At 54.8% G+C, this 21,457-nt stretch overlaps 1 long non-coding RNA gene across 6 annotated transcripts in view; it reads right to left on the bottom strand.

Annotated features, from left to right (window-relative positions):
* Nucleotides 1-5,317: 5,317 nt before the first annotated feature.
* The window catches only part of LOC123354795, a 60,347-nt gene continuing 44,207 nt past the window's right edge, over nt 5,318-21,457 (bottom strand). For 4 of the 6 annotated variants that reach the window (XR_006574881.1, XR_006574880.1, XR_006574883.1 and 1 more), the window contains 3 exons: nt 13,537-21,438; nt 12,359-12,452; nt 5,318-9,946 (listed from right to left, as the gene is read on the bottom strand). This is a non-coding gene — a long non-coding RNA (uncharacterized LOC123354795). The remainder of the gene's footprint in view (nt 9,947-12,358; nt 12,453-13,536; nt 21,439-21,457) is intronic. The other 2 variants (XR_006574884.1, XR_006574882.1) reach the window with 2 other exon arrangements.

Genomic DNA, 21,457 nt, shown 5'->3' with positions numbered 1-21,457 from the left:
GTCAACAGGGCTTAAAGTTTAACATATGCTGAAGTGCAGGAGGCCTATGCCGTGCCTAGTGCTGTGTCCTGCCTTCTCCCCCGCCCCCCTCTGCCATATGCATCATTCCTCCCTAGAACTCAGCCCACAGCAGAGAAAGTTTTGCAGAGGAGCAGAGCAGGGTGACGTGGGAATGAGCCAGAGGCACATTGCAAGTACCTGGCACTGCCTTACATGTGTGTCAGTGCTGACTACAGAATCTCCTCCTCAGCTTAATCACCTCCAATTAATGCCTCTAATGAGTACGTTTAAACCCTCTCTCCTATTGTCCATCCCTCGCTCCCCTCCCTGATCTGTAGCTCTCTTTCTGACGCACTCGCCCCCCACCCCTCCCACAGCCCTGCCCCTCTTCCCGTGAGCAAGGTGTTTGCAGCATCACAGCGCTGTGACTCAGGGGCACCTTACCTTGCCCGTGGGCTCGGGAACGCTCATCACTCAGCTCAGCCTGCTTTTCCCCCATCTGTTCAGCGCAGCAGAGCTCTTTGTCACATGTACCAGGGCTCAGGGCGGGGAGGGGAGAAGAAGGATGGGGTAGGTGGGCTGTCAGCAATCAAAAATCTCATTCCCCCATGTTGATGCACAGAGAAGAACAGCCGCCTCTTGCCGAGGCCATTGAGTGATGTGCCGTTCTGTTCCTCTCCGGCAGTGAGTAGCAAAGCTTTTGTTTCCCTCAGCGGAGAGGGGTTGCTGGCACTGCCTTCTGCAGGAGAACGCGGTGCCTTTGAGGTCAGGCTCACGCTGGTTCTGACTCTCAGGGTTAAGAAGGCTAACGGGGATGGAGGGAGAGATTCTAGATGATGCATCGTTCGCTCTGCGCCGGCACTTCTGCACTGCAAGCAAGATGTCCCTGGAATAGCTGCCCCTTCTGCTCCTGGCCAAGGGGAATAAACTGCCTTACCTGTCCCCTCTTTGGGGCTTCGTATGGTGCTGCCAACCCTACAGCCCAGCTGAGCAGGCCACAGCTGAGACTCCCTTTGGAGAACACTGCTGCTGCGGGGGTCCGTATCCAGCTGGTGGGGATGCGGGGGTGGATGGTGTGTGCGTGAGAGGAGAGTCCTGTCCCTTCAGGACCATGAGTGTGAGCATGAAAATCTGGGCCTTGAACTCCAGCAGCAGCCTCTCCACTCTGCTCACAGAACAAACCGGGAATTTCCACTGGGAGGGGCCAAAAGCAGCAGCAGCAGCAGCAGCTTTCGTGATTGAGGACAAAATCCAGCCCTGACTAGTGGAAGGGCTAAGGTGGGAGAGATGAACCAGAGCACCACAGAGCACGTGTACCCATGCCGATAGTCATCACACCCAGGGCAGGGCCTGGGCACACCTCAGCAGAGGGATGCATTTGGCTGGACCGTTCAAAAAGGCCAGCTGACCGGGCAGCACATGCACAAGCCACTTGGAACCTGGTAACACCCCTTCGCCGGCAGGCCAGGCCCTTGGGGCTCTGGGCCACTTCGACTCTACAGCAGAATCCCACTCTGCTGAGCAAGAAGAGCACCCCTATGCCGTCCTTCCCCCATGCACCTACGCAACACGGGCAGAACTGGGCCGGGCCCTAAGTGCTGCATCACTGACGTCGACGTTGATCAACCATCATCCACTTCCATCTGCCCTGCAGCACCACAGGCTGGCCTCCCGCCCAAGGACCTTGCCCTTCCGTAGCTGCTTTCACCTAGCAGCTGCAAAGATGCCTTAATATTTTTGCCTGGCAACCCCTGCCCCCTGAGCGTAGGTCAGCCTAATATTCCCAGCCCATTGTAACAACAACTCTTAGCTCATACATAACAAATTTCCATGTGTAGGTCTCAGCGCATTTTGCAAAGGTTAAAATCACCTCCATTTTAAAGATGGGGAAACTGAGGCACTGGGAGGGGAAGGGGCTTGTCCGTATTCACCCCACAGCAGAGTCAGGAACTGAATTCAGATCTCCTGCATTCCAATCCAGTGCTCTAAGCACTAGGGGAAGTGACTTGCTCAAAGGCACACAGTGAGCCAGTGGCAGAGTCAGGAACTGAATCCAGATCTCCTGAGTCCCAATCCAGTGCTCTAAGCACTAGGGGAAGTGACTTGCTCATGGGCACACAGTGAGCCAGTGGCAGAGTCAGGAACACAGCTCAGGAATCCTGCCACCCAGCTCTAATCACTAGGCTACAGGTTCTCAAGTTGCAATCATTGTGGGCCACAGTCACTAGGGACAAAAGCAGGTGCAACTTCCTTGACACTGATGTCCAGTTATAATAGACCTTGACTACTGCTCAGACTGGGTGTCCAGCATAATTGCCACTGAGCCACCGGGCTGGTTAACTCCTGGTCCTTCCTGAGTGCCAGGTGGGCACCTTTCACCCACAGCCTGTGGCTCTGTGCCATAATCGCTGAGATGCGCTCATTTGTGGCTCCTGTGCCTGTTGCTTTATTCTTCCTGGGGCAAGAGCAAGACTGTGTCAAATTCCCCTTCTCCTATGTTCTTAATTAAATGAGGATCAATTACCCACCACCAGAGAATTATTAAAGGGAACTTTTTTTGTCAAGAGGTCAGGGACAACGCGTGAGTGGCCAGGAGTGTACAAGTATGCACAGTTCTGTGTATTAGTACGTATGTGTGTATGAGCATGCACACACATGTGATGGCTTGTGTGTCTCTGCATGTGTGCCTGTAAACACCTGTGTGCATTCGTGTGTGTGTCAGCGAGTGGTAGAGCAGGAGGAGAGTCAATTCAGGCCAATCTCCAGGGCTCGCTGATCCCTGCGACGCAGCAAACCTACGGAAACTGGGTACCATGGAAACACTGTTCCTTCGAAAATATTCAATAACACTTTTTTTTAAAGCAACTAATTGAGGAGTGAAGGGTTTGACACCAGCCAGAATGTATTCCCTGTGAGCCAGCGAGCAGCGAAGCAGGGGAGGCTGGGTAACTGCGAGGGGCACCAGCGCTGCCTGGTCAGTGACATCCTGGGGTTTGCTTTGTGTTTCGAGGAGGAAAAGGAAGATCTTTGCTGGATCAAAGTGTGTGCAAGTGACAGCGCGCGAGGGAGAGTGGAGTAAATGAATTACACGGCAGGAAATGGCAAGGGACAAGGAGCCGGGGGCAGGGTACAGAGACAGGCACAGAGCTGAAACTCCTGAAGCGCCTCTTGACTCCACTTGGAGCTGCATGTGCTCACTTCTTCATCTCTCCCTAGGCACAATCAGAGCTCACGCCATCTGGGCTGCCTGTCTGTACCTACAGTCCCGCCTGTTGCCCCTTAGCAGCCGGCACCACGGCTGTGATCGCCCCCTGCGGCCCAGCAACCCCCATCCCCAGAGTGCTCTGGGGAGAGGAGAGGGAAGGGTGCTGCGCCGTATTTCGGCCCCATCACGCTGCAGCAGGGACGGCAAGGGCAGAGGAACCGAAGGGAGCCAACCGCTGAGGAATCCCAGGAGAACACGGTGTATTCCTGCCCTTCCACTTCATCACTTGGCATCACCACTCGCCAAGCCGCCTCGCCGGGCGCCAGCAGCTCGTCACGTGCTCTCTCGCCCACACAGCAGATGGCAGCCTCTCGCTGGGCGATAATGTTTACTTTTTGGTGGTTATTTTTATGAATTTCCCTCCCCCAAGCCCCGCTGAGAGGAGGACATTGTTGCGAGAGGACAAGCTAGGTGCGGGGGAATTCAGCCTGGCAGCACAGAAAGTTGAGGAGACAAGAGCCGGTCATCTCACACACCCCCCCGCCGCCGCCTCTTTCATCAGCCCCAAACCTGTCCCACAGCAGCCACCCCAACCTGCTGTGTCCCTTCGACTCCCGCTGAAGCAAAGGGACAGGGAGGGTGCTCACCTCTTAGTCTTTATCCTCAATTTTTCATTGATTTGGGCATCTTCTTTTGGGAAGGGAGGCAGGCAACTTGGGACACCTCCGGAGGGCCTGATTGCCAGCGTCCACAGAGCTAATGAAAGCCAACAGGAGCTCAGCTGTTTCTGGAAACCCTTTGAGGTGTTCGATTTGGGCTTTCAAAACTGCACCCACCACAATCACTGGTCCCCTTTGGGAAATATTGGCCATACCTCATTGTTTGCTCTGCATGCACGCTCCACCAACCCTACCATGTGGGACACCTGCTCCAGGGGGAATGCCGTCACCAGACTGTGAGCTGAAAGACACCACAGCCCCCTCACTGATCCCTGGGCTCCCCTTGCATTGCTCCACCGATAGCCCTATAGTCTGCTACTCAGTCCTGGGACCTTCATCTCCTTGGCTCAGGTCTCCTGTCTCCAGCCTAAATTCACAGGCAGAGCTGCTGGCAGGCTGGAGAAGCCAAGAGGGGACACAGTTCACTGCCTCCTCCAGTGACCTGTCTCAGAGATGGAGCCCTGGGGCGAGCAAGCCCAGCAGCTGTAGGTTCAGGTAGTTTTCCTGCTCTGGGTGCACTAGCTGGGCGGGGACGACACACAGGAGCTGCAGCACCTCCATGTGCGTAACCTACCACATTGGTTAATGGGTCTCCAAAGGGTAAAACAACCTAGGTAATTTATTCCTCACAAACTACCTCACCTCACCCATGTACTGTCACTCCCAGCTGTTCTGTGATGCAGCACAGAACCCAGGAGGAGAGTGACTGAAAGCCAGCACCTCCTGAGGACTGTTTAGGCCCATGAGCTTGGTGGGTCTTAGTCAAATTCCCTGTGGACAGACGACATCACACAACCAACTGGCACCGATTGGCCTCACTGGGGTCAGTGCCAGTTGGAGACCAAGGAATGACTGCTGACCTCTCACCATGCATGTCAGCTATCTGCCTTTCAACCAACCCATCCCTGTGCATGCCAGCTGTCTACCTGCCTACCTTTTACCATGCATGCCATTGCTCTACCTACCTGTCAACCACCATGCATGCCATCTATCTGTCCGCCTAGCTAACTATCCTTCTCTCTAAGGTATAACTATAGTTCTGTATTGTAGCACCAGTCACCATAGCATTGAAGCAGAGTCGGATCTCCCCTCTCCACCTTAAAGGCAGCCCTTCTAGGTCAAGGTTGGGGCACACTGGTAGAGCAGATGGGGGCAAAGGGGGCAGTGGGGAGCTTGAATGGCCACTGCCCATGCTGTCCCTCGTCTGTGGGCAAACAGAGGGCTTCAGCCTGGAGGGTTGTCAATCCCTCACCCTCTCCCACTGTGCCATTCACTTATGGGGTGAAGTGCCCCCCTGCAGTGGGACCAGAACAGGGACTGTGCTCACTTCAATCCTGAGAATCGGGTTTAAACAGGACTTGAGTGGGGCCTGCCTTTGTGCTGGCTCTTTTCACATGGCTGACTTACACCTTTAAAGATTACAAACAAATCGAGATCCCCGCTCCAGCCGGTGGCAGCCTGCTGTGTGTAAGGATTAGGGCCAGCCCAGATAGGGTTTTGTTCAGCTTTAACTTTATTGCAGCACAAGGAAACTGACCAGCGAGGCGAGAAATACCAAGGGACCTAGGCAACAGAGAATACTGAGGCTTCTCAAATAATAGGTGGGCAATAAGCACACAGGAATTTCTATGACAGAGCCTAATGAAGTCATTAATATGCTTGAAAGGAAGCCAAGTTAAAATCGGCTGAGCTGTAACGTCCAAGCCTTTCATGTTCTCTTAGACACAGTGGCAGAGTATCAATGTGGATCCCAAAGCGATGCTCCTGCAGCTGCTAGCTAACACATCCTCAAGAAAAGAGGGAATTTATGCTCACAGAGATTCCCATGAGCCTTTAGTGCTAAGGACCACAAAGCATTTGTACCAAAGGGAGGCAGTATGGCCTAGTGGACAGATCACTGGACTGGGACCTGGGAGCATTGGACTCAATTCCTGGCTCTGCCATTGGTTTGCTACGTGACTTGGGGCAAGTCTTTCACTCGCCTGTGTCTCAGCTTTCCCATCTGTAACATGAGGATAATGCTACTGGCCTCCTTTGGGAAGTGCTTTGAGATCTATGGATAAGAACTAGGTGTTGTTATTCAATTCCAATGGATTTTCTCACCACACTGCCTGGTGGGGTCATTTCTCCAGGTGCTATTGTATCCCATTCCCTTCTGCCATTGAGTTCATCACACTCCTCCACTCTCATATTTCACCCCTTCTGCTCCTATAGCTTTGATTTGCTCCTTCCACACTGTCCCTGCCAGACTCCCTGGTCCCCTGGTTTCCCTTTCTCCCCTGCCCCAGCCTCACCCCCTTCTTTATATTCAGTGTTTTGTTCTTCAGACTCCTTATAAAATTTCCTTTGAGCACATACACTGTACTTCTATTTTGGCTACAAAAGGATAGCTGCAGTGTGAAAGAGCTATTGGGACAAACGAACAAGTCAGAGGTAATGAACAAGTCAGAGGGCTGCTTCCCTGCAGCAGCTCCTCCCTTCCACCAGCTAGGGAGGGACTAGCCCAGATTCCCTGGGGAAGGAGCATTCAGTCCTCTCCAGGCAGGAGGAGTGAGTAGCACCTCTTGGGAATCGATTTCATGGAGGAAGCATGGGGCGTTACAGCCAGACCCGCAGGTTCTCTCTGGCCGGCCTGCCAAACAACGCAGCCTGTGCTGCCTCGCATCTCCCCTGCGGCAGGCCTGGGCTGAACTCTGCTCTCACGGCTGGGACTGCTGCCTGCACAGGGGGCTTTAGGGGCACTGTCTAAACCTGTAGGAGAGAGAAGCACCCAATGCTGAGAGAAAGACGAAGCCTCATCTGCGATGCAGCCTAGCTACTGGCCTTTGCCTGGAAGACTCACATTGATGGCTGAGAAGAAGATTCAGGCTCTAATTCCCCACCCCTAACCTGTAAGGGCCCAACTTCTCCGAGGTGATAAGTGGATTTGCTCTCCTGCACCATCCAATGCCGGGCCAGTAGAACCATCAACCTAGCATCATCCCCACTGGCCCAGATCCTCAAAGGTACCGAGGCACCTAACTCCCACTGACATCAATGGGAATTAGGCACCTAAGTAGCATGGGGGATCTGAGCCAGTCTCCTGGGGAGAATCTGTCTTCATCCCTGTGACACGGATGACGCCACTCCTGAGCTCAGCATAGATGCATGCAGCTCTAGTGGAATCAGCTCAGACGTGCCCTGGATCAGAGAGGTGACCAGCGATGAGGCAGTGGCAGGGCTGAGACTCCCCCCACCAGCTCCCATGAGCACTGGGCAGACAGCTGAAGCAATCAGCGGTGCTAGTGAGGACCCTTGGCAGTTCCTGAGGTGATTTTCCGCCCCCCTTTTAGCTGCTACCTTTCCAATGCCTGAGCATAGCTCAGCGGATAGAGAAGCATTTCCAAGATATTAAGAGTTCAGCAGCTCAGCTGTGCCGGAGAGAAAGCGAGAGCAAGACAGACTATAAATAAAACCTTGAGAAGTGGGAGGCGGCAGCCACAAAGGGCGTTGTGAGCCTGCAAGAAAAGCAGGTGCCTTTTGAATAGAGCATTCTGAGCCTTTGTGCCTCACGGAGACGTCAGGGCATCCATCAGTGCTGTGCTCGGGGTGGAGCGGCAGAGGAACTGCGGGGGGACGGGGTATTTCCCCCCCTTTGATTGTTACAGTTAAGATAAATCCTGAAAGCAAATACTGTGTGGAAGAGACAGGAGAATGACAACATCAAGCGAACAAAGGGGGGGGCGCTCAGGGGCTCCTGAAATATTTAACAAACCCATCAGGCTGGAGCAAATGTAAGGACTGGAAAATGTCAATATTAGCTTGGTGCAGCAGCAGGCCCTGGGGACAGGGAGCCAAAGAAAGCGAGGAGGGCGAATTCAGCACCTCTCTCGTGCCTCGGTGTATAGCGAGGGTTATTCCAGCCAACCCAGATAGGTGTATTTGGTCCAGTCAGTCACCCTGGTGGGTTCCAACAGAGCTGGACACTGGCATCCCTCTCTCAAGGAGGCACCCATGGGTTTTTTGCTAGCCAAACAGATGGACAAAGCCCCAGACATCTGATGGGAGAGCAGGGGACAGACCTGAGATTCTCTTCCCTGTGATAGGTTTTCCTTCTCCCCTGGGCTGCTGCTGAGCATCCAAGGTGTGCCAGGGGAAAGGCCCATACTGTGTGGCTGGCTGCATCATCAGGAGTAGTATTACAAAAGCACCTAGAACTCCAGGGTGCCAGGTGCTGTGCAAACACAGAACAAAAAGATGGTCCCTGCCCGAAGGAGCTTGCACTCTAAGCACTGGAATCAGCCAGGAGAAAGACCCTGCTGCATAGCTGAGTGTGTTCTGATTTCCCAGATCCTTGCTGCTTGGCTAATGGGTGCTGGCAGCACAGCAGGCGCACTGAAGGACCAGAAGCAAATGAGTTAATTGACTAGGTTAAAGTTCAGGGAGCAGACGCAAGGGCCAGGCTGACTGAGGAGCTGGGTCTAAGGAATGGGATGCTGTCAGAGCTGTCCATAGCAAGGGGCCAGCTCTGCCTTCTAGCCAAGAGCTGGGTGACCCCATCCCTGCAGTGCTGACAGACAGCCCTTCCCAGTCAGCACAATGAGAGCAGAGAGTCAGAGGAATTGTGCACCTGCCTCTGAAACAAGCAGCCAGCTCCAATTAGCCCAGCAACCTCGGTCTGACCCAAGGAGGGGCTGCAGCCTCCCATCTCAGCAGGGAAAGGGACCGAATGGAGGAGAGAGAAATGGAGAGGAGAAAGTGGAGGAGAGACAAAGGGAAGCAGAAGACAAATTAGATGGAGGAGAGGCAGAGAGGGGGGAGCAAGGGAAGTGACCGATGGAGGAGGAGACAGCGTGAAGAGTGGCAGTAATCGTTCCCCTTAAGGGAGGCTGTGGGGAACTCCTCTCCCCTGGCAATGAAGCCACTTGCTGAGGTGCTGCCATGTAATTGATGAGGATGCAGGGAAAGCTGTTCTGACACATGCCAAGAGACTTACAACAGTCTCTGCCACCCAGAGGCAGTGTCTGTTAGCCAGTACCCAACCACCAGCCAGAGAGAAACAGCCTTGCATTTGAATCCACCTCTCCCTGCCACTTGTATCACAGACCCACTGGCGCAGAATGGGCCCACAGCCTGGCTGCTGTCTCTCCATAGCCTGCCAAAGGCAGCTGCTTCCTTCCCTAGGGCCTGCTTCAGCACCCAGGGAATGGCCTACTGTGCCGTGGCCAGAGCTCAGAGAGGTGGTGTCTGCCTTGCCAAGGGGGCTAGAGATGGGATGCCCCGCTGTCACCGTCCTGACCCCATCTTGTGCTCTGCAAGCTTGTAGCTAGCCCCTGACCATGTCATACATACCCCATACCCGCCCTGCCTCTCCTCCCCCCGACCGTGCTCCTTGTACACCATGTTAACTCATGTAACTGTCTTTCTAGCTACATACCAGTTGCTCCAGGCTACCACTCTCCCTGTCCCTCCAATCACATCTCCCCCTGTTCTTCTGCACTCACTGCACTGGCTCACACCTACCGCTCCTTATCCTGGAGATCGTTCCTCTCAAACCATGCTTGTCACAGCTCCTAGTTCCTCCATACGTCTCGCTCATGCCATCTCCTAACACTCCTCCCCGTGCCTACTGCCTCTCCAGACACCTATGTGCAATTACTCACGGGGTCCCGGTCGCATTCCCCGTGGACAGGCGTCCACATCACAAAAACCCACCAGCTCAGCTGGCAACGATGAGGCACCTTGTGGGCAGGCTCAGCAGATGCGCCACGAGCAAAGTGGCTCCTGGACCCTGACCTCCCTCGCTGTCACTCCAGGCGGACCGTCCTGCTCTGAGCTGATGCCCGCTGAAGGGACACTGGTGAGGGAAGACTTGACCTGCTATTCCCCATGCTGTACCCGCTCCGTGGATAGATGCAGGGCATCCTTCTCTAGGGCACCACAGCGACAGCCGTGGAGTATCTGAGCCCAGAGGATGAGGGAGGCGGCAAGGCATGTTCTCCACGCAGAAGCAGGATGGGCCTGTGGTTGGGCTCGCAGCAGCCTGGAGGAGGTAATGACCAAGAAGCATTTTAGAGTCAAGCAGGATGTGCACAGATCTCTAGGGCACGTGGGCTAACCATCTCCTTCCATCATTGGAACTCATCCCATCCCCACATTAGCCAGGGGAAAGCCAGCTGCACCCAGGGTTCACATCCTGCTCGATGGAGCTAGTGGGCCGAATCCTTCCACTCTCCCTTTTTTCCAGCTTTGGAAGAAGTGGGGTCTCCCCATGCCCCCTCCCTTGGGTGAGAGAGGCAGGAGGATGACAGAGCTGGGGAGCAGAACTGGAGCCAGCTCCCATCAGTGCAAGGACTCATGTGGTGGAATCCTAGGTCCCTGGACATGAACGAGGCCAGAATTTCACCCACACGATCTCCATCATTCCCACCATGCACTGTGTGTATTGCAATAGTGCCTAGGAGCCTGTCATGGGCCAGGACCCGATTGTGCTTGGTGCTGTACAAACTCAGAATGAAAAAGACAGTTAGTGCCGCACAGCGCTCACAATCCATGCTGCCCATCCTCAATCCACCCCTTTCTGCAGCATCTCCTCAGTGCTGTGAGGGAGAACAGACTCCCCACCCCAGTGCTTCTTCAGCGGCAGCTCCAGGGAAGAGCGCAGTACTTGGGGGAGGGGGAAACTTATTCCCAAAGCATGCACCATTGATGCCTTAGCTCTCAGCAACTCCAAGCTGCGAGTCGGTTCTGCTCCAAAGCTGCTGGCAGGGCTGGAGAAAGGACATCCCTCTGGAAGCCCTTTTGCTGCATGCTGGTCTACAGACGCTTGTGTTTGCTGGCTGCACACCGTGGTTTATAGCCCTTGAATCAATGTATTCCTACAGCAGATAAAAATCAAGGCAGGTCTCACCGTGTCTCTGAATATGGATGAGAGAGCGCGCTGCATAGCTGGGGGGAGGGATGAATGGGAATGGAGAAGATAGAGCGATGGAGGAAGAGCCGAGAAAGGCAAGGAGACAGACAGATGAAGGGACAGGTGTGCAAAGAGTCACTCACACTTTGGGGCAATGCTAGCTGTGTGCGTGGGGGGAAGCTGTGTTTGGGGAGCAGACGCCTGCACAGGATTCTCAGCTGATGGAAGCAGGAGCACAGAGCCCTGTTTGTTGAGGAGCCAAACGCCAGATCCTAGAGATCCAAACAGGGAATAATCCACCTGCCAGCTGGGTGGTTTCCTTCCTAATGTATCTCGCAGGAGACCTTTCAATCCGGCCCTCGAGCTCCTACCGGGGATCGGGGTTGGGGGGTTTGCCCCACTCCCTGTGTGCTGTGGCGCCAAGTGGCTCGCGGAAGCAGCAGCATGTCCACCCTCTGGCTCCTATGCATTGGGGCAGCCAGGGGCTCTACACGCTGCCCCCACCCCAAGCACCAACTCTGCAGCTCCCATTGGCCAGGAGCCATGGACAATGGGAGCTGCAGGGGCAGTGCTTTCGGACGGGGCAGAGCCGTCTGGCCGGCTCCATGCCTCCGTGTAGGAGTTGGATGGGAGACATGCTGCTGCTTCTGGGAGCTGTTGAGGTAAGTGTCACCCAGAGCCTGCACTCCGACATGCTCCCACACGCCAACCCCAGCCCTGATCCTCCTCCTGCACCCCAAACCGTTCGTCCCCAGCCCCACCCCAGAGCCCACACCCCAAGCCCCACTTTAAGGAGCATTCATGGCCAGCCATACAATTTCCATGCCCAGATGTGGCCCTCAGGCCAAAAAGTTTGCCAACCCCGTGTTAGTGGGAACCAGCACTCTCTCCCCTCCCCACATTGGTCATTCTTGCTGGGGTCCTGTGAGCCACCCATCTGGCTCACAGGAGTGACTGGCAGCTGCCCACTCCCCATCCTCCCCCTGGGATGCCCAGGCATGCCATTCATAAACATCTGGGCCGTGTGTGAGTGGCAGGCCAGGAAGAGCCACCTTGCCGTGGCGTTCTTGGATGTGGTGACATGGACTTCCCACTGAGTTAGGAAAGAGCCCATTCCCCAGCATGATGCTAGGAGGCACTGCTCTACCAGGCCTTGCAGAGGAGTCATAAAAACGATGTTTTGACCACCTGAGATCATTAACGGTCCCATGGCACTTTTAAACAGGAGGCAAATTCCTGCATGGGTAACAGTGCTCAGATGAGCCAAAAACCTTGGCAGTTTCACCCGAGTACAGAATTTGTCTTGACTTGCTGTCCTAAGCTCCTGTACGGCATTGCTGTGCGCTGGTAAATGGCTGCTCCCTTCCAGCCCAGAAGGGGCCGCATTCCAATAACGGGCAAGAAGCTGATATATCTGTCTAACTATTTATACCTATATATTGATGTACACAGAGAAAGCTAAATGCTGCCATCGTGACTTATAACCTATTGCAGCCTGTCTTGGGAATCCCATGGGACGGAAGGCACGACTTCAATGCACACCATGTCATGATCATCCTGAAGAACCTTGGGACACGAATGGATCCAGGAGGAATGCGCAGCCATGGTCTGCCTGGCTTCTCTCCACTCCCACCACCTGCAATATGCAAAGCAATAACAGCCCAGCTTAGCCTCACACAAACATTAACTAACTGCTCCCCGCAAGTCCCCTCCTTGGGAGGGCTGTTTCAATGATCCCATTTCACAGAGGGCAAGGCCGGGGCATGGAGAAGCGAAGCTGTGCTACGCGTCATGGCAGAGCTGAGAATAGACCCCCACCAGTGCCGAGTGCTCGTTACAGCAGCCAATGCTGCTTTTCTGTAACAGGCGTCCAGATTCCACGGTGATGGGTGTGGCACGAGAACCAGAATAGAACAATTCAAGGTTGGCTCTTTCCTAACAGCCCAGGGCTCTGGGTCTCTGCCACTGTAATTTGTGCTTCTCACTCCAGGCCTCTCCTGGCTTCTTAAATCATTCGCTTCCCCACTCCAGCTGGCTCCCTCCCATCCAATCCCTGCTCCCAGGCAGTACAAATGCGACAATATTTCCTCATTATTAGCCCAAGTTGATGAGTCTCTGTCAAGGGTGGAAAAAAAGCAGGATCCTGGTCGGGAAAGCGTTACCCATCTGCCTCTGCGTCAGCGGCTTCCTCATGAATGTGTTGTTTCTCCTGGCTCAGGCTATAACTCTCACCAGTCTAAAGCTGCTAGCAGCAGAGAACACCACTAACGTGGCATCTGCATTTGAGAGAGGATGGCAGAAGCCTAGAAGTCTGATTGGTGAAAGGAAAGCCAAGCCCACAGGTCTGGAGTGGGGAAGGGCCAGAGATGCCTCCTCACTGCAGCCTGGCCAGGAGATGGCAGACAGCAGCTGTTCCCAGAGCAAGCAGAGAGGAAACCGCGCTTTGGAGTTAGTCCTCAAGGAGGGTTGAGCTGGTTTAGATAAAGGCAACCCAATCGGTCACCCCAAATTCAGAGCCAAAGCCCCACCCCAAAAACTTAGGCCCTCATCCTTTCACCTGGGCCCAAAAGCAGACCCTGCATCCAAGACTCTTTCCTCAAAGTTGAAGGCCAAAAATCAAACCGCCTCACCCCAAACCTTCCCCCCACTCCACTCCTCAAGATCAAGTCAATCCCAGACCCCCAGAATCAAGCCTTTCAGCCCTAATCCAAACCACTCACCCCAGACACAGATCCCTCATCCCAAACTTGGATCTCTGTTCCCGGGTCTTCACTCCAATCTCAGCCAGAGACTCGGGATCTTTGCTTGGGAGCTCGGAATCGATGCTCCAGAATTGTGGGTGGGACACTGAAGGCCAAGGGGGACAGGCACCACAAAAACAAGAGGGCAGTGGTGGAGCACCAGGGGGCAGGGGACCAGGGCACCCCAGAGCAATACGAGAAACCCATCAATATCAGAAAGAACAGATTTCTAACCTCCCGCCACCCCCAAACCCACATTTCTGACATCCCCATTCATCCGAGTTCCCTTCCTCACTGGGCCGTGGGCTCTCAGCACCTGCCCTTTGTCAGCTAGAGTCTGCATGGGGAAGGCCAGCAACATCCATCCCAGAGCGATTCAAGGCTATTACCGGCTGAACAGCTTGATACATTACAGCAAGCCAGGAGAGCCCAATTCCGCTGCCTCGGGGCGCTAGTGACTGCCATTGGCTGCAGCGGCAGCTGTGGAATCAGGCCCAGGGATTCCTGCCGGTGCATGGAAGAGAGCGAAGCAAAGAGAAAGTAAGAGATGGAGAGAGCGCGCGAGACAGATGGACAGCAGTGGAAACATACGTTAACTGGAAGGAAGCGGATAAACAGAAGGCATGGAGCAGATAGGCACACATATGCTCCTGTACATAAAGCCAAGCACAGGGAGGTTCCCCACTGCTGGCTGTTCCATCACCATCTCTACCTCTGCTGCAGAGGGGAACCCAGACCCACTGAGCTGGGCAGAAGCCCACAGTCTGCTTCTAGAATGGGCAAGACCCACTGGGTCCCTCCCACAGTTCCTGGAACCTGGGCCAAGCCTGCCCCACGGAGCCCACTTTGGCAGCGTCAACTTTGCTCGGAGGGGTGGATAGCCCAAAGAAAGTGGTGTATAAAGCACCAGATATTTGCCTGTTGAGAGTTTTGTCCCAGACTCCATCCTCACTCCTTGGGCAAAGCTGACCCAGCTTGGAGCTTTGCTGTGAAATCAGGTGGATCCCACTGGGATTTAAATGAACCTTGTTCCTGGCCAACATTTTGAGGGTGCAAACTTCCCCCAGCTCAGATCTAGAGGGCAACTTGGAAACCCTGCAGCACAAAGCCACCCAGTTCTATCCTCCATGTTCCTCAGCCGCATGCAGGGCAGGGGGAAGCGAAGTGTGATGACGCAGACAGAGCCAGGGAGTGGAAATCCCAATCATGGCTCTGGTCTTGTCTCCAAGAGGGGAGGACGTGATTGTGGTTAGAGTAGGGGCCTGGGTGTTAGGAAACCAGAGTCCATCGCTCTTGGAGCGAGTGCGCTCTAGTGTTTTGAACAGAGGAGGAGAGGAGAGTCAGCATTGCTGGGATGGGTTCTCAGCTCAAGGAGGGAGCATTCTTTAGTGGTTAGAGCAGGGGAACGGGAATCAGGAGTCCTAGGCTCAATGTTCAGTTCTGCCACTGGCTCACTGTGCCACCTTGGGCAAGTCACTTCACCTCCCTGTGCCTCAGTTAATTTTCGCCTGGTGTGGAGATTCAAGGCTTAGTATTTAGCATGTGTTAAGAGTGTTTGTTGATCCTTGGACAGAAGGGAAAAGTTATTACTCAGGTGCCTTGTGTGACAGGACTGGCTACAGATATAGGTCATCACTGAGGACTCAGGCAGCTGATGCAAAAGGGAAGGAAAAAAAAACCAAGAGTGGCTGAGACCCTCAGAAGTCCTTGAATCATGCAATGCAGCGCTTCCCTGCTAATTAGAAAAATCCAGTTCTGAGCCCCTTGTAGCTGTGATGTCATCCCTAAGACTGGCTGGTGTGGGGGGGGCAGAGATTAGCTGGCGGATGGGATGCAAGCGCTGACACCATCTTTTCTTGATTTCACACCTGCCTCGCCTCTCTAGGTCTGTTCTCCAGCCCAGCTGCTGCCTCTGACGTGGGCTTGGAACCAAATAAGAGCACAGGAGCTAGGTACTGTTTCCAAATCATGCCAGGATGTGCGTTGTGTGTGGGGGGGCGCGGGGGTATCTTAAATGCTTGGGGAATATGGTGTTTAAAACAGAGCCATTCTGCTCCAGCGGGGTGAGACACGAACAGCCACTCGCTGCTCTGCCAGCTGGGCACTCGGCCACCAGCTACCCTGGACCCTAGCCAAGGGCTCTGAGCCCACCAGATCCCCTCTCCTAACTCCAGGTCCTCTCCTCCCCCCTACATACACCAGCCCTAAACTCCCCACCAGCTGGGCATGGAGCTTACAGGGTCTCCCCCACCCACCACCCCAATCCCAACCAGCTGGGCTGTGAGCCCACCATAGCCTGCAGGCATCACTCAACTGCACTCCCACCTGCGTACCTAACCTTAGCTTGCCTGGCCACCTGTATATCCATCCCGCAAGCCTTTTGGTGTCTCATGGGCGGGAGGGCTGGGAGGGTGTGCAGGGAATGTGCTGCTGGGCGCAGGCCCATTGAGGGGGCTGCATTCGAAGGGGAACTTTCCAATGCTGCAGTGTTCATAACTTGTGCACTGTGCTCTACTTGCCCGGAATAATAAGCAGGCGGGAAGCGGGGAGCTGCGCTGTGCATTTCCCTGGCGGCGTTAGCCCTGGTTCTAAGGAGACCCGGGCTCTCCGATTTGCTCGCCGAATGTCATGACCCAGATTCATTGCTCAGGACGGTGCCCGGAGGCTGTTAAATCAGCACAGTAGCCGAGCGCGCCCCTGAAAGACCCACCCTGCCCCAGAAGCATGTATTCCTGATCCTTGGATACCTTCCAGCAGGGGCCTCACACCCCTCTCCTTGTTCCCCAGCTCTGGGCAGGGCAGGCAGCTGCCCCATTACACAAGTACATGGCTCTTCAATGGCAGCATCCCTCCCCAGCCAGATGCTAACACATTCCTAACGGTTGCCAGGAACAACCCGTGTTTCTGCATTGGCAGGACGGCTACTGGAGGGAGAAACACACACACAGACCCATTCCCATCCCGAGAAGCGGAGCATGGACACTTCCCATGGGCTTCCGTTCACTCCTTCCAAATCACCAGCCTTGTGTCAGGGTTCAGATTTATCCATAGCCTCCGGGGAGCACAGCCGTGCTTAATTCGTGCCAGGGCTTGCAGGGCTGAACCCCGGCACGTCTCGGCTTGGCAGTTCACAGCCCCGGCATCTCTGGGCTCGCTGCATCAGTTATGGATGTAGAACGCTTGCTTGAGCCCCAGCACCTCTTTCATTGCAAATTAAGCACCGAAGCAGAGGGGGGCGGGCTGGCTCTCAGAACCACTGAGGGGAGGGGCATGCTGGCCCTCGGACCCTAGCCTAGCCATGCAAACGTCTGTCCACATACCCCCCTTTGTGTTGCATGTACATACATACCATCTACGGTACGTATCTGGCCTCCATCGCTGCAGTATCTGAGCCCCTTCCCCCCAGTCTAATGTCTGTAGCCTCACAACACCCCTGGGAAGCAGGGTAGTGCTGTTATCCCCATTGTACAGATAAACAACAGAGGCACAGAGAGGCTAAGTCATACAAGCCAGCTGTGGTAGAGCCCTGGTCTCCCACATCCCCAGCCTGCACTCCAACCACCAGGCCATCCTTCACCTGCACCTTCAGGGCCACACGGTTTTACCATCTAGGCAGCCCCACTGGTCACCACGTCAGGGGCAGGACACTAGGGAAAGGGGACGGCTTGCACTGTGCATGGCCAGTAGTAGCCATTTGGCAGACAACCCGAGCTATTGCCCCACAAGTGCCCTCTGTGCTGGGGTTCTGCCTCCGGGTGCTGCACCAGAATGGGAAGCGTGTGCATCCGCCGGGCGGAAGCAGCCGGGGAGAGGGAGACAAAGGCGAGCAGTGTAAGGGATTAGCTCCCCCAGCCAAGTAGCTTTGGCCTGTTGTCAGAGTTATAAATAGAGCTGGTGTGTGTCTATTGACACCTATTGAGATGCTACCAGCTCCTCAGCAGAGCACTGCAGAGGCTCACAGAGACTTGGCCTACATGGCTGCTTAATGCTCATGACCCACAGCGCCTCCTGCTATCCCCTTCCAGCGCACCCGTACACGGCTCTGCCAATGCATTTCAGTGCTAGCCTGCAGCGCCCCCTGATATTGCAGCCCAGGGCTCCCACATGCAGCCCTGTCGGTGTAGCCCAGTTCTGATCTGCAGCCCCCGGCTCTATGAATGCAGCACGCTCCTGCCCTGCAGCCTCCATTCCTGGGCCCTTGCCCAACAAAAACTGCCAATCACTGGTGCTTTCTGAGATGTGCAAAAACACGAACAAGGCAGAGACTGGGCCAGACTCATGTCACTTGTGTCCCCATCAGGGTTTGAACCTAGTTCTCAAGAACCGGTGGGGCCAGCGCATTAACCCGCTGCTCATTCCATCGTCATGGATCTGTGAGCTGGTGGCACAGAGAACCCAAGGAAGGGAAAAAGCGGATAGGGGGCTGGGTTGCCTCTATGTTGGGAGACCTGGAGATTAGGATCTTTAATCATGGTAGCTGCCTCCTGCCTAAAATACCAGCTGCCCCTTGAAGGAGAGACTGTGCTGCCTTTTCAGGAATAGCGATGCAAGGATGCTGCCTAGCAGCACAGGCACAGAAACAACCATCTGAAAAGCCAGGTCTGACGCTGCCCTTTGCACCCCGTTCTGCAGCAGGCGGAGCGGGACCGCAGCATTGCCAGTACACACACAGCTATCGCACAGGAGATGATCAATTACCGCTAACATTAACATCCGGGGAAGTGGCAGCGCTGAAGAGAAAGAGGATGGAAAAGGTGGAGCGGATTGCGAAGAATCGGGGTGGGGTATAAAGGCACGGGCCAGAGCCCTGTCCTCAGACACCCCCATGCTGTTATCCCCTATCCGGCTATGCGTGTGTGCGGCCAGTGATCCTGGCATGTGGTGTCCAGAGAACTCACCACTCCCAAGCTCAACGAGAGACACCTCTCGGCCTGATCACGCCTGCACGTCAGACACAGCACAGGCAAAGCGTGAGCGGCGGCAGGGTCCTTAGCAACAAGCAAGGAGGAAGAGAGGGCAGATAGGGCCTTGAAGAACCCAGGACAAGAGCCCATCCTGGGAGGTGAGGGGTCAGGAAGAAGCGTGGGGCTTGGTGGGTAGAGCGTCAAGCCTGCCTAGGGAAGTGTACATCCACAGACCTGACTGCACACACAGCATGCAGCACCCAGAGCTCCCCCGTCTAGTCCCTGCTGGTAGCTCTCCGGAGCCTCACCCACCAGGGAGCCACATGTGCACCCACAGGTGCCAGCCTGGTTTATGCAGCTATAACACAGGTAACGAATGACGAGGACTTGATTAACTCATCCCAAAGGGTCGTAAATCTCGGTAAAGGCTGCCAGGCAGCACCCAGGCTGGAGGAAAGACCGAGCACTTGGCCCAGTTCTGTGCAGAGCTGGGAGAACTCCCCTTCTCTAGGGCCAAGGCCGTCGGCACTGTGGATTCATGCTCTGCTAGCAAGCTAAATAAACCCAACTAATTCTTAACTGGACCCCAGCTTGGACAGCAGAGAGCATCTCTCTCTATCTCCAAGCACCAGCCTTGCTTCCTTTCCTCCGACACGGGGTATTGTCGTATACAGAACTCTGCCTGGCCCAAGTGCCAAAGGACATAGGAATCCCCCGGTGTGTCTAGTCCCAGACCCCATCTCAGAGCAGCCAGTGCAGGATGCATCTAAAGAAGGAATTAACCCCCTAATAACACAGCTCATTGTGCAGTTCAATCCAGGCGACGGGGGAGTTTGTTCCTGACCCCAGCTGGGATTCAGTTCATGCCCTGAAGCCTGAGGACTGAAAGCCACTGTTATATCCTAGATGGTGCCACTGCAGCCGCTGGTCTCACTCCCCTGCATTTCATGCCCTACTTTCCTCCCCCCACTTCTTCTGGCGATTATCATTTGTAAAAGCCGGTGTATCCATGTCATTGCCTCGTACTGCACGAGAGTCTGGCACAGCGCACACAATTAAACCACTTTGCATGTCTATTGAACCTTCCATCAGACGCTCTCACTGCTCTTTAAAGCCATGAATGATTTTAGCATCACAACCACCCCCACCCCAACCCCCCCCTCCAGGCTGGAAGCAAAGTATAATGGGCCAAGTTTCCAAAAGGGATCAGCCCCCATTTAAGCCCCAGGGGGAGGCGTGGGGCTCAGGGCGAGGGTTCACTCACAGTTCTGGTGGGGCTGGGGCTTCCGTCAGTTCCGAGCAGGTCAGCTGGTCTCTTATTCCAATGCCTGTCTGCGGTTTGGAGCAGCACTTACCCAGGGCGAAGGCAGGCAGGAGGAAGCGTGTTCTGGCTGGGAAGGCTGGACAGGACCGTGGGGTGGATCCTGTGTCCATGAGGGTAGAGTGGCGTGGACTGTGGAGGGCTAATGACTAACGATGGCTATGGTGATATGGCCGAGACTGGCCCCTCTTACCTTGCGACCCCGCTGAGCACACTGTCCAAGGGACTGAGCTAGGCAAACAGCCCAGGAGATTCCTCTCGGCACCTTCACACAGCGACTAAGGTTCTCCTCAGATCAAGGCCCAAGAGCATCCCCCTGGCACACCGCTAGGAGAACGCCCATGGGCTCACAACCCAGCAGATCCCCCTTGGCACAGAGCCCCAGAGGCGGCGTGTGACCCCTGGCATATGACTTAGGAGCCTATGTTCATTTAGGGCCTCTCCTCCCCAGTGCTATATCAGATCCCTGATGCACTGGCTCACGCTCAGCCAGGCTGCCTGCCAGCTACCCCAGACACAGAAACGGGACGGATTTGCTCCAAAGCCCCAGGGTGGCTTGTTGGGTTGCTGTGGCAGGCCAGAAACATGAGCCTTAATGGCTTGGTTACAAGGCGATAGCACAGCCAAGGAGAAGCTCCAGTGAGCAAGAGGCAGCCAGGGCAGCAAGTTATTCTTAGCAAGAGAACAGCTTCCTGTTTAACGGATCCCCACCCTGGCAGCCTCTCCACTTCGGCAGCTTCCCCCTCTCTCTGCCAGGAGGCTGTGGTCTCTCTTGGTTCCTCAGGAAGAGGATAGATGGATCAGGGCTGGAAGTTGGGGTGTTTGTTCTCCCCCCCGGACATTTCCATTACCTGAAGATGTGGCCACGGATGGAGGAACACAGGATGTGTCAGATCGGATCAGACTGTTGGTCCATCAAGCCCTGTATCCTGCTTTCCACAGCCATCAGTACCTGATGCTTTAGAGGAAATAGCCAGTAATGGACCAAGCCCACAGTGCAAGGCTTTTCCAGAGGCGGTGGGAGGTAGGATATGGGGTGCAATTGTCCTTCCTGATGCCTATAGCAGCTGATCAGCTAAAACACAGATACATGACCTCTGATCACCCACCTCAGTCTGCCAGCTAGCTACAGGTGTTACTAATGCCCATCATACCTGCCAACCCTTCCTTTTTCCCTTCTGAAAAGGGCAGAACAACAACATTAGGCTTTCACGCACCCGACCGCAGCCCCATCGACACGAACAGGGCCACAGCTGTGAGCAAAGTTTGGCTCAACATGGGGCAATGGTGAGGATCAGGACTCCCAGGCTCTATCGCCAGCTCTGCCATTGACTCACCATGTGGCCTTCAGTCAAACACAAAGCTCCAGAGGCAGGTATATATCATTATACAGGTAGGGAAACTGAGGCACGGGACGCCGCGACCATCGCCACACAGTGAGAGAAACCAAGTCTTCTGGGTCCCTGTCTACTGCACCACACTATCTCTGCTTAACCAGTTACCCACTTGTTTCCTTGTGCAGCCTCATCTGCCTGCAGCCGCCTGTCATCTCTCAGTTTATATTAGAAGCTCTCCAGGGCAGCGACCATCTTTTGGTTTTGTTTGTTCAGAGCCTCGCACAGTTGGGTCCTGGTCTGTGGCTGGGGCTCCTAAGCACTATGGTAATACAAATAAA

This window comes from Mauremys mutica, chromosome 22 (assembly GCF_020497125.1).
Source record: "Mauremys mutica isolate MM-2020 ecotype Southern chromosome 22, ASM2049712v1, whole genome shotgun sequence".
In the NCBI taxonomy this organism is placed as follows: domain Eukaryota; kingdom Metazoa; phylum Chordata; order Testudines; family Geoemydidae; genus Mauremys; species Mauremys mutica.
This window is presented reverse-complemented; position numbering and strand designations above follow the sequence as displayed.